Genomic DNA, 13,292 nt, shown 5'->3' with positions numbered 1-13,292 from the left:
CCCTAGGTTCGATTCCCCAGGTTCGATTCCCCAGCACCACATATACAGAAAACGGCCAGAAGCGGCGCTGTGGCTCAAGTGGCAGAGTGCTAGCCTTGAGCGGGAAGAAGCCAGGGACAGTGCTCAGGCCCTGAGTCCAAGGCCCAGGACTGGCCAAAAAAAAAGAACTATTATCTGAAGCAAAAACTCACTGAATATTTGCCAATTCTCTCCTCCATTAAAACAAAAATTAAGGGTTGGAGATATGACTCAAGTGGCAGAATTGCCTGCCTGGTAAACCTGAGGCCCTAAGTTCAAATTGCAGCACCATCAAAAATAAAACATGTTAACTTGCTGAATACTAGTGGCTTATACTTGTAATCCTAGTTTCTAGGGAGGCTGTGATCTGAGGACTGTGGTTCAAAGCCAACCCTGGATGGAAAGTCCATGAGACCCTCTTATCTTCAATTAACCACCCAAAAACCGCAAGCAGAGCTGTGGTTCAAAATGATAGAGCGCTAGGCTTGAACAAAGAAGCCCAGGGACAGCACCCAAGTTCTGAGTTCAAGTCCCAGGACTCACAAAGTGGGCTGAAATCAAATAACTTTGTTTTGTTTTTGTTGCCAGTCCTGGGGTGTGGACTCAGGGCCTGAGCACTGTCCCTGGCTTCTTTTGGCTCAAGGCTAGCACTCTACCTCTTGAGCCACAGAGCCACATCCAACTTTTTTTTAATATACGTAGTGCTGAGGAATCAAACCCAGGGCTTCATGTATACAAGGCGAGCACTTTACCACTAGGCCATATTCCCAGCCCCCAGAAATAACTTTGAATTAACAGATACAATAGTCTATAAGGACAATGAACAGTTACCCTTCTGTGCACTGGACTTTGCATAAATGAGCTCACCTAAAAATCTCATTGCATTATGATATCTAAGGCTATAGAAAGGCTAAGTTCATTTCCCTAAGCTAACTTGTTTTAAACTCAGAGACAGCTATCTTAAAGGTACACTTGTGTTGTCTCCCCTTTTACCCATTAAGAGAGACTATTACAAGTTACTAAGCAAAATAAAGAATGAATAGACTATTTCTAAGGGATGTATCAAAATAAACTAGGAAAAATTATTTGACTTCAAGTTTTGCTTAGTTCTATGGGGAGAAGTCAAAACCAAACTATCAAACACCTGGAAGGGCCAAGACCACTCTGCTCCCATAGCCTTGACAGCAGCTAACAAAACTTAGCTCTCAGTATGCCACTACAACAGGAAGTCCCAATTATTTATTCTGCTTTCTGCATCCTCAGAGGTCTCTTAGGCCTCTCCATCATGACTTCCACCACACATCTCTCACTGATAAAAAAAATCTCCTAATTGGGCCAGGTACTGGTGGCTCATACTTGTAATCCTAGCTACTCAGGAGGCTGAGATCTGAGGATTGCAGTCCAAAGCCAGACTAGGCAGGAAAGTCTGTGAGACTCCTCTCTCCAATCAGCCACCAGAAAACCAGAAGTAGAGGTGTGGCTCTAAGTAGTACAGTGCTACCTTTGAACAAAAGAGCTCAAGGTCAGCACCCAGACCAGAAGTTCAAATCATAATACAAACATGGTGGGGCTGCAAGTGCTCCTTTCAAACCATAAATCGGAACATGTCACTATTTTGCATAAGACTCTTCAAGCTTTCTTGCACAACAAATAAAATCCAAGCCACCTCTGATAACCCACAATGCACTATTTGCTTTGGCCTGCTTACTAGGGCCCAATAACATGAGCTTGCTTTCAGTGCTTAAGTGCTGCCAAGCCCTTTCTAGCCTTTGGCCTTTGTCCTTCTTTACACTCCCCTGGAATGCTAGTCCTGGCTCATTCATGTGGCTGGCTCCTCCTTAAACTTTAAGGTCTCCGTTCAAATGTCATCTCCTAAAACAGCCTATCCCACCACCCTCTAAGTTTGCAACTGGGCACAGGTGGCTCACTCCTTTAATTCTAGCTACTCAGGAGGATGAGATCTGAGGATAGCTGTCTGAAGCTAGCCCAGGCAGGAAAGTCCTTGAGATTCTTTGTCTCCAATTAACCACCAGAAAACCGGAAGTGGTGCTGCGGCTCAAAGTGATAGAGTGGCAGCCTTGAGCTGAAGAGCTCAGGGAAAGTGGCCAGACCCCATGACTGACCAAAAAAACAAACAAACAACAAAAAAAAAAACCCAAGAAAGAAAAAAGGGGGGGGGGACCAATTTTCTACCAGATGCTCAGTCCTATAGCTTTATTTGTTCTGTCAGGCCGCTGGAGGGCTCACAGGCACCAGGAATAAACCACTTTCCTATCGGGAAACACCATCTCCATCAGCTGTTCCTAGACCCTGATACCAACTGAAACCACCCAGACTTGCAGAACAAGCTACGTGCTAACTACCACCGCTGACCGAAAGTCCCCACTGACCAACTGTTCCACTTTTGTCCTGGATATATAAGCCCAGCCGGCCCAGGCGTGACCTCTCTGATCCCAACCAGAGAGCGTACCCCAGTAAACTCTCTTTCAATCACTTCTACTTCTCTCTGCATGCTCTCTGCTTGCCTAGAACCTTTCATGTTCCTTTCAAGTATTATCTCAATCTGATAAACAATTACTTCATTTGACTATATTCTATCTCCCAGTAAAATATGAACTTCTTTGATTTCCTATCAGTTGAGTAAGAGAAACAAAAGACTAGAAGCCTAACTTAAACAGTAGACTACCAACCATGAGCAGAAAAATCTGAGCCAGAACCTGAGGCTCTGAGTTCAAGCCCTGATAACTGCTACAAAGGAGGAGAGAGATGAAGGGAAAAGGGAAAAGAGAAACTATGAAAAGTACTCAGGTAAAATCTGGGGACTTGTTTTTAAAATAGACAAAGGAGATGGACACTGAAGGATTGATTCCTGCCTCACTCCCAAGATCAAACAAGACAACAAGCTTGATCACATGCCTGTCCGTAGGCGGTATGAATCTGGGCTGGGCCAAGGACACTACCCTTGGTCCCCAAGGGACAATAGCCCCTCACCTCAGGTGGAGCACTCCACTGTGGGGCTGGTCAAGGATATTACCCAGGGACCATAACCCATTTTCTGTTTTCTATTTCCTTGTTAAGCTCTATAAAAGCCTACCCCAAAATCTAGTTAGGATCACAACCTGTGCCCCTCGCGGTTCCTCAATAAACAGCCCCTGCCAGTTTGAGGATTGAGACTGGCCTATTCCTTTTCCATTCTCCTCCATTTTCATAATAGATATGATGGAACACATCTGTAATCCCAGCCACTGAAAAGGCAGAGACAAGGAGTATCTGGGTGAGAGGCAAACCCTGGGCAAAAAACATGAGACCTTACCTGAAATGTGACTAAAGCAAAAAGGAATAAGCATGGGTCAAGTTCATAGAGCACTTGCCTACCAGGCCCAAGGGTCCTGAGCTTAAAATTCCAGTACTAGAATTGGAGGTGTGGCTCAAGTGTTAGAACACCAGCTTTCAGTGGAAAAAAAAGCAAATATATGGCCCTGAATTCAAGCCTCAGTACACACACACACACACACACACACACACACACACACACACACACACGGCAAAACTCAGGGACAGCACCCAGGCCCGAGAGTTCTATCACCAGAATTAGAACAACAACAACAACAAAAAAAAAAACTAGTCCTATAATATAACAACAGTAATACAAAAAGATATACAAGGGGCTGAGACTAAGGCCTAATGGCAGAGTGCTTGTCTCATATACATGAAGCTCTGGGTTTGATTCCTCAGCACCACATATATAGAAAAAGCCAGAAGTGGCGCTGTGACTCAAGTGGTCGAGTGCTAGCCTTGAGCAAAAAGAAACCAGGGACATTGCTCAGGCCGAGTCCAAGCCCCAGGGCTGGCCTTCCCCCCCTCCCCCAAAAAAAACCCAGGAACTGAAATGTGGATCACAGTGGTAGAGTGCTAGCCTTCAGCACAACAGATCAGGGACAGTACTCAAGCCGTGTTCAAACCCCAAAATGAGCACAAAAAAACCCAAACAAACAAAAAAAGAGATACAGTCCAAAGTCTTCCTCTCAGCACTCCTACCTATGCTAACCAATATAACTAAGTATCTTTTCAGTGTATCTCATTATTATAAGCAAATATGTATATATCACTTTTCTTTATAACAAATAGTATTAGAATATATGTAATATTACTCACATTGCTTTTCTAGTTTGATAAATAAAAAATGTTTTAAACTTTAGAATATGAAAGTCTAAGTACAGCATGGAACTCAGAAGCCATATGTAAACTAATAATAAAAAATAATAACATTTTTCAATTTTACTTACTATGTGCCAGCTACCATAACTATGCTTAACAGTTACAACATCTCTATATACTTCGTGTGTGTGTGTGTGTCAGTACTAAAACACAAAACTTAGGACCTGGTCACTGTCCTTTAGCTTTTTCACTCAAAGCTGGGGCTCTATCACTTGTGCCACAGCTCTATTTCTGGCTTTTCAGTAGCTGATTGGAAATAGGATCAGACTTTGCCAGGGCTGACTTCAAACCTCAATCCTCAGACCTCAGCTTCTGAAGCAGCTAGGATTACAGACATAAGCCACCAGCCCCTGGCTTAAATTATCTCCATATTCAACTGAGGAAATAAGGTATAAAGAAATGTGGCCATGGTCACATGGCAAAAGAGTAATGATATTGGTTATAGGTCACTACATAACACGACAGAAGAACAGGGAGAATACATATATTTAACATACATACAATATACATAGGACATATATACACACACACAATATGGCAAATACATATATGTAAAATAAATATCCTAGACAGGGCACCAGTGGTTCATACCTGTAATCCTAGCTACTCAGGAAGCTAAGACCCGAGGATGGCAATTAAAAGCCAGTCCAAGTAAAAAGTCCATGAGACTGTAACTCTCTAACTACAAAAAAAAAAAAAAACAGAAATGGAGCTATGCCTCAAAGTGGTAGAGCACAAAAAGGCAGGGGCAGTGCCAAGGCTCTGAGTTCAAGACCAAACACCAGCACACACACACACAAACAAAAAAGGCAAAAAGCTGAGTGCTGATAGTTCATACCTATAACCCTAGTTACTCCAGAGGCTTAGATCTGAGCCTTATAGTTCAAAGCCAGCCCAGACAAGAAAAATCCAAGAGGCTCTTATCTCTAATTAACCATCATAAAAAGCTGAAGTGGAACTGTGATCTAAGTGGTACAGTGCTAGCCACAGGCATTTTATGAAAGAAAATATAACTTTCCCCATAATAGTAAATGTTCAGTCCCAAAAATGATCCATTAGCATCCTAGTTTTTCAGTCTTAAATATTCAAAATTGTTTAATTATTAATGTTCAACATTGTCCATACATTGTTGGTAACAAATGTGTTATAACTATCCAAATTTCCATTACATCTTTGGATTCCACAACTCTACTTCTAGGAATCTAGCCTACAACACTGCTTGCATAAGTACAGAAAATAAATACATATACATGTATATATGTGTAAATACACATATATAAACACAAAAACTTTGGTATTTTTATTGATAAAATCTAGTACCCATCACTGATCAAATTATGGTATTTTCATCCAGTGGAAGCAGAATACTCTACAACCATTAATAAGAGAGTAACTCTAAGATACAGACTGAGAACCACAGATAAAAGAATACCAATATATTATGACCTTACACAGAAAGTTATACACAGGAAAAAATCTGGAAGAACATACAACATTTACAGATTATATCCAAGAAGAAGTACCTTCAATTTCTTTATACAGTTCTTCCTACTTGTACTTTCGTTACATATTACTTGTAATAAAAGATGAGGTTTTAAAATAACAGTTTTTAGGCATCGAAATGGCCTTAGGTAAATCTAGTCTTCTTTTCTTCATCAGTGTATAAAGTCCTTTCTCTTGTATGTTTACACTTTGCCTATGTTAGACCCTAATTCTGAGCAAAAAACTCAGGGACAGCACCCAGGACCTGAGTTCAAGCCCCAGGACCAGCAAAAAAGAAAAGGAAAAGAAAAATCAAGAGTTTAATCAAAACTAATTCAAAATCAAACATCTCTGAACTTTTCAAACACATGACAATCATTAGCTGAAGCAAACATTTTCCAAATTGAATAAATCTACATGCTATTGCCAAGGGAAATGAACTACCTAAATAAACAAATTATTCTGAATCTAAACTATATGACAGTAAAAATGTCAACAAAAGAATCTGGCAGTTAAACAAAAGTATGAAAGAAGAGGCAGTCTTTAATTATAAAGGTGACCTTTATAACAAGTCTCAGAGTCAAACCTAGAGCTATGGTACATGTTTGTAGTCCCAACTACTCAGGAGGCTAAGGCCAGCAAGATCACTTGGCCCAGAAGTTTTTATGTCAACCTTTGTCACATACTAAGACCTTGTCTAAGAATCAAATTTTCACCAGGTGCCAGAAGCTCATGCCTGTAATCCAAGCTACTCAGGAGGCTGAGATCTGAGGATCGTGATTCAAAGCCAGCCAGGGCTAGCTTTAGACTCTTATCTGTAATTACCCACCAGGAAACTGGAAGTGGTGCTGTGGCTCAAAGTGGTACAGTGCTAGACTTGAGCAAAAAAGTTCAGACAGTGCCCAGCCCTGAGTTCAAGGCCCACAACTGACAACAACAAAAAAATCAAAATTTCCTAGAAAAATGTAACCTCAACCAGATGCAGTGGCTCATACTTGTAATCTTAGCTACTCAAGAGGATGGATGATGGTTTTGAGCCCTATCTAACTGGGCAAAAAGTTTGTGAGACCTCCATCTCAACCAATAAAAAGTTGGGTGGCCTGGTGTGAGCCTCTCATCACAGGAACCATAAATAGAAGGATCATTGTCCAAGCTGTCCCAGGCACAATACAAGACCCTATTCAAAGAATAACAAAGCAAAGGGTCTAAGAGTTTGGTAGAGCACCTGCCTAGCAAACACAAGGCCCTAACTTCAAATGCCTATAGCACCAAAGAAATAAAATGGAAAAAAAATTTAAAATGTAACCTCAATTGTTTACCTATCATGAATGAGACCATAAATTTAATCTTCGGCATCTTAAAATATTTGTAATAGCCAAGTACTGATGATTCATACCTCTAATCCCTGCTATTCAGGAGGCTGAGATCTAAGGATCAAGGATGAAAGCCAGCCAGGCAATAAAGTCCATGAGACTCTTATCTCCAATAAACCACCAAAAAGCCGAAGTAGAATTATGACTCAAGTGTTAGACCACTAACCTTGAGCAAAAAAAAGCTAAGAGACAGAGGTCAGGCCCTGAGTTCAAGCCCCAGGACTAGCACAAAACAAAATTATGGTTTGACATTTGTATACAACAGAAAAAAAGAATACATGAAACAATAGAGGCAGAGGGAATGTGAAAGACTAGAAAGAGAGCAAAATGAAGGTTTTAATTATAAGGCATGACCTTTCCATTGTGGGTGATAAGAATGGTTAGGGACTCTAAAGAGGATTCTTGTACAACATGGTAGAAATACTGAATGCCACCTGCTTTGTAACTTTGATTGTTCTTGTTATATTAAATTCATCTCATTAATTTAAAAAAAAGGAAATTTGGTAATCTTGACTTTTCCTGTGCAGGAGAGGCTAAGGCAGGGAAGAATCCAAAGTTCAAGGCTAGCCTTGGTACATAGACAAGCCTTGTTTCAAAAAAATAAGATAAAACAAAAACATATGTGAGTGTGTATCTGTGATATTTATCTAAGTTTTCATACTGAAGATACTTATACGTTTTTTTTAAAAAATCCAGACAAGTATGATAGCACGTCTATAATCCCATCATTGAGGAGAATCCTAAATTCAAAACCAACCTAAACTACAACAGGAGACCCAATTTCAGAAATTATTTCTAAGGGGCTGGGAATATGGCCTACTGGTAGAATGCTTGCTTCGTATACATAAAGCCCTAGGTTCCATTCCTCAGCACTACAAGTTTGTTTGGTTAGTTTTGTTTTTGTTGCCAGTCCTGGGGCTTGAACTCAGGGCCTGAGCACTGTCCCTGGCTTACTTTTGGCTCAAGGCTAGCACTGTGCCACTTGAGCCACAGCGCCACTTCCAGCTTTTGCTATATATATGTGTGATGCTAAGGAATCGAACCCAGGGCTTCATGCATGCAAGGCAAGCACTTTACCACTAGGCCATATTCCCAGCCCCTCCTCAGCACTACATGTATATAGAAAAAGCCAGAAGTGGTGCTGTGGCTCAAGTAGTAGAGTGCCTTTGAGCAAAAAGCAGCCAGGGGCAGTGCTCAGGCCCTGAGTTCAAGCCCCAAGACTGGGGAAAAAATTTATTTTTAAAAATAATCCAGAAGGCAGACTAGGTGAAACAAGCAATAGCTAATTTATAAATTAATTTAATCTGTTTGAATCTCAGGTTTCTAATGACTAGAATAATAAAAATAAATTCCCATCACTATAATTCTCAAATTCCATGAAGTGTCACTAGGCACAGTTAACATTGGTTAATTGTAAGAATATATTCATCAAAGCAAACTAAAACTTAAAACTAATTCGCAGTGATCAGTCTATCACTGATGTAAATCACTATCACTTTTTCAAACTAGATTTCCATTACAGAAATTTAATTCTATGGGGCTGGGAGAATGGCCTAGTGGCAAGAGTGCTTACCTCGTATACATGAAGCCCTGGGTTCGATTCCCCAGCACCACATATATATAGCAAAAGCCAGTGGTGCTGTGGCTCAAGTGGCAGAGTGCTAGCCTTGAGCAAAAAGAAACCAGGGACAGTGCTCAGGCCTTGAGTCCAAGGCCCAGGACTGGCAAAAAAAAGAAAGAAATTTAATTTTATGAAGTATTTTAAGTTCAATACTTAAGTTGAATATCCAAAGTGGTCACTTATTCTCCATCCACTCCAAACTTTATACAGAATCATCTCATGGACATAATATAATGGAAGGTACACTATGCTGGATAGCAAAGCCTGATTTTTACTACTGCCCAATGCAACAACTTAGGCAGATCCTCAGTTTACTCAAATAAAAAACAAGTATGACTCTACACTCTAGAATTTTACAAATTAGCATTTTGTTTAAACAAAATTATTTTTTGCCAGTCCTGGGGCTTGAACTCAGGGCCTGAGCACTGTCCCTGGTTTCTTTTTGCTCATGCATGCTAGGTAAGCACTCTACCACTAAGCCACATTCCAAGCCCAAAAATTAATTTGTTTTTTAGATCACTGCTAAGTAAAAATAAAGTAGCATACATGGAGAATTTAAACTAAATAGAAATATTCAATGTTTTGTTAAGATCTCTGACTTTCAAATGCAAAGGGTATGAGAAAACTATTCAAGTAGTATGCTGACCACACAAGCTCCTGGGATAGCAAAAATTATGAAAGAACAGAATATTCAAGGAAAATGACTACCACAGAAATACCAAAATAAAAAACAGATGCTCCTTCACACAATTACTACTATGTTACAGAAGCTTTTCAACACGCCTAAGTCCTCAGAAAAAGAAATTTTTTTTGCCGGTTCTGGGGCTAGAACTCAGAGCCTAGGCACTGTCCCTGACCCTCTTTGTGCTTGAAGCTAACTTCTACCACTTCAGCCACAACGCCACTTTTTTGAGTAGTTTATTGGAGATAAGAGTCTCCTGGGGACTTTTCTGCCCCCGGTGGCTTCGAACCATGATCTTCCGATCTCAGCCTCCTGAGTAGCTAAGATTAATGGCATGGTCCACAGGAACCCTGCAAGAAATCCTTCCTTCCTTCCACCAGTCCTGGGACTTGAACTCAGGGCCTGAGCACTGTCCCTGACTTTTTTCTCAAGGCTAGCACTCTACCACTTGAGCCACAAGGCCACTTTCAACTTTTTCAGTTTACGTGGTACGAAGGAATCGAACCCAGGGCTTCATGCATGCTAGACAAGCCCTCTACCATTAAGTCACATTCCTGGCCCAAGAAATGCTTTCTTAAACATGAATGTTATCTTTTTGGGGTTGGGAACAGGGACAGTGCTCAGGCCCTGAGGCCAAACCCCAGGACTGTCCCCCCCCCCAAAAAAATTATCTTTTTGTATCTTCAAACTTGAAAAAGACAAAATATCAGGTATCTAAAGACTGATTTATTTATGCTTATCAATTACCTACTAAAGTATAATTTAAAGTTTTATAGCACTTAATAATATTCCCTAAATGTCACATTTAGTAATAATCACATAAAAGTCCACTCACACTGAGTAAACGGAATGATGGAAAAATACATGAAACTCTTACTGAGCAGTAAGTCTGCACATAATAATTCAGATTACTCTTTACTACTTGCTTTGTACCATATTCCAGTAAAACCCAGTGAGTAAAATAAATACATAGACAAGGGCAGGTACTACATACCAGCCTATAGATCCAGCTACTTGTAGGTTGAGATAGGGGGAACATTTGAAGAGGATATCTCCTGGGCAACATATTGGAAGTCCATCTCAAAAGTAATTAAATAGCCAGGCACCGGTGGCTCACACCTGTAATCCTAAACTACTCAGGAGACTGAGATCTGAGGATCACAGTTCAAAACCAGCCCAGGCAGGAAGGTCTGTGAGACTATTATCACCAATTAACCACCAGAAAAACAGAAGTGGCACTGTGGCTCAAGTGGTAGAGTGCCAGCCTTGAACTGAAGAGCTCAGGGACAGTGCCCAGGCCCAGAGTTCAAGTCCCAACCGACAAAATAATAATAATTATTATTAAATTAACAAGAACAGATGGGAATAGTTACATATGAGAGACCCACCATTTCCAAGAATTTGAAATTACACTAAGATCATAAAATATAATTAAAACAGACTAACAAAAACACACAAAAGTAAGTAACAAATAGCCTGACACCTATATCAATCCCTAATCATCCAAGGGCCTTTTTTGCTCTCTGAAGCAGATAACAATGGCAAGAAATTCATCACTTCACCAAAAAAAGAATAAAATCAAATGCTTTTAAAACTGTAGTGCTCTAACATTACTTAGTCTTGGGGAAACCTTTCTCAGTTAAATTCAAAGAAATTAAGTTAATTATAAGCATTTCACTTTTAATTAGGACAGTCCAATTATTAAAGTTTTATTATGTTTTTAAAATCCAAAAAGGCATTCAGTTAAAAATATATACTTCTTGGGCTGGGAATATGGCCTAGTGGCAAGAGTGCTCGCCTCCTATACATGAAGCCCTGGGTTCGATTCCCCAGCACCACATATATAGAAAATGGCCAGAAGTGGCACTGTGCCTCAAGTTGGCAGAGTGCTAACCTTGAGCAAAAAGAAGCCAGGGACAGTGCTCAGGCCCTAAGTCCAAAGCCCAGAACTGGCCAAAAAACAAAACAAAACAAAAATATATACGTCTTTAGAAGCTATGGGAAAATCACAGGTATGTCACAGAAGATAACAGGTATATTCTGTTAAGTTTAAATGTGAATACATTTTTCTGTTTACTCATTCCACAAAAATTTATGGTGTCAATATCCTTTATACATACCAACCAGGTGCCTAAAACATAGAATCAAAGAAATCCCATCCTGCCCTCCATATACCTATGATAAAAAGTAGAAAGCACCAGATTTGCAGATAAAACATTACAGGATCCCAGAGAGCAGTTACTATTATCTCATAGAAATACAACCCTTTAGATTTGTTTACCAATTCTTAGCTATTAACTCCTGTTAGGCAAAGCCAACACTACCAGGTCTTAACAGCAAGACATTTCTCTAACATTATAGATGAGGAAACTAAAACACAAGAAACAGACCACATTCCAAAAAGGTACAGTTAATTACAGGAATAATCAGAACTCAATTACATTTTCTCTGGGGAGTAGTTCAAAATACAGCAGCTCTCTACCAAAAGGAAAGGATATTTTAGTATGGCCAAGTAATCACTTCCTAGTGTGCATATTTTACACACACAAACACATTCACACCTTGGTATTGATTAACAGGTGTGCTTAAGACAAGGCAAAGCAAATGGGAACTACAAATACTAAAGTTCCAAGAGGTTTCAACAGAATAAGAAAATAATATCTCTTTAGCAATAGTTATTTCTTCTTCAACTTTTTCACGTGTCTAATATATATTTCAAAATCTGTCAAACCCTGGGGGAGGGAAGGTGAAAGCAAAAGGAAGAGGTAACAAGTTTGACAAGAAATGTACTCACTACCTTATGTATGTAACTGTAACCCTTCTGTACATCAACTTGACAATAAAATTAAATTTTAAAAATCTGTCGAACTCTGATCCTAGGCAAATACAAAATGGTTCATCCAATCAAGTTATGAAAGAGGACACCAAAACATTTCCAAAAACATTATTAGGAATAAATACGAGCCAGGTGCCAGTGGCTGACGCCTGTAATCCTACTACTCGGAAGCTGAAATCTAAGGATTGTGGTTCGAAGTCAGCCCAGACAGGAAACTCCATGAGACTCTCTTCTCCAATACAGGACTCAAAAAAAGCAGGAAGTGGCCCTGTGGCTCAAGTGGTAGATAGAGTGCTAGCCTTGAGCAAAAAGCAGCAGCTCAGGGACGGCGCCTAGGCCCAGAGTTCGAGCCCCAGGACTGGCAAAAAATAAAGAATAAATACGGTAATGTCATAAACTCAACAGGACAATCCATGCAGCCCAGAATTACTCAGTAGGTAATGGATCAAGCTATACTGGACAAATGAATGGGCATGTGTGGGCATTTAAAATCCCAGGCTGGTTCTTTGGTTCTTTGCGCACAGCTCTATTCAACTTCCAATCATTGCCTCACCAGGGTGCACATGAGGAATGTAAATTTCAATATAATTAGAGTGTAATTAAGAAAACAAATGAGGCAGGTGAATACACTAATCCCAAAGATTAGAATTACCCATACTACTACTCTTCTAGGTTAACTCTTGTTGAAGGGGCAACTGTGGTGTGCAGCTCTGACATTTCCAGATCAAAATACTTTTTCTAAATGTCACTTATTCCCATCCACCCCTTAATACACGACTGCTCCTGACCCAGTTAGCTAAAAGAATTTGGTCTCCTCTCCGTTGACATCTCAATTATAGCTTCTCAAATTCCACCCCCCCCCGAAAAAAAAAGAGGTGCACTGGCCCACTTGGCACACTGCACCACCAGTAATAATCAGCGGAAGGGACAGCGTTCCTATCTTTGCCATCTCCACCACCACCCACCCTTCGCCATTACACGCTGGCTGCTTAGTAAGCTTAGAAAGGTGAACTAGTTTGCTCTTCACACACTTGTCCAACGCTGTCACTCTCCCTAACCTCT

At 40.3% G+C, this 13,292-nt stretch overlaps 1 protein-coding gene across 24 annotated transcripts in view; it reads right to left on the bottom strand.

Moving 5' to 3' along the window:
* Ncor1 (nuclear receptor corepressor 1) overlaps window positions 1-13,292 on the bottom strand; it is a 149,690-nt gene that overhangs the window by 135,052 nt on the left and 1,346 nt on the right. The gene's annotated exons all lie outside the window — the stretch shown is intronic.

The sequence above is a fragment of the Perognathus longimembris genome, chromosome 17 (assembly GCF_023159225.1).
Source record: "Perognathus longimembris pacificus isolate PPM17 chromosome 17, ASM2315922v1, whole genome shotgun sequence".
NCBI classification, from domain to species: Eukaryota; Metazoa; Chordata; class Mammalia; order Rodentia; family Heteromyidae; genus Perognathus; species Perognathus longimembris.
This window is presented reverse-complemented; position numbering and strand designations above follow the sequence as displayed.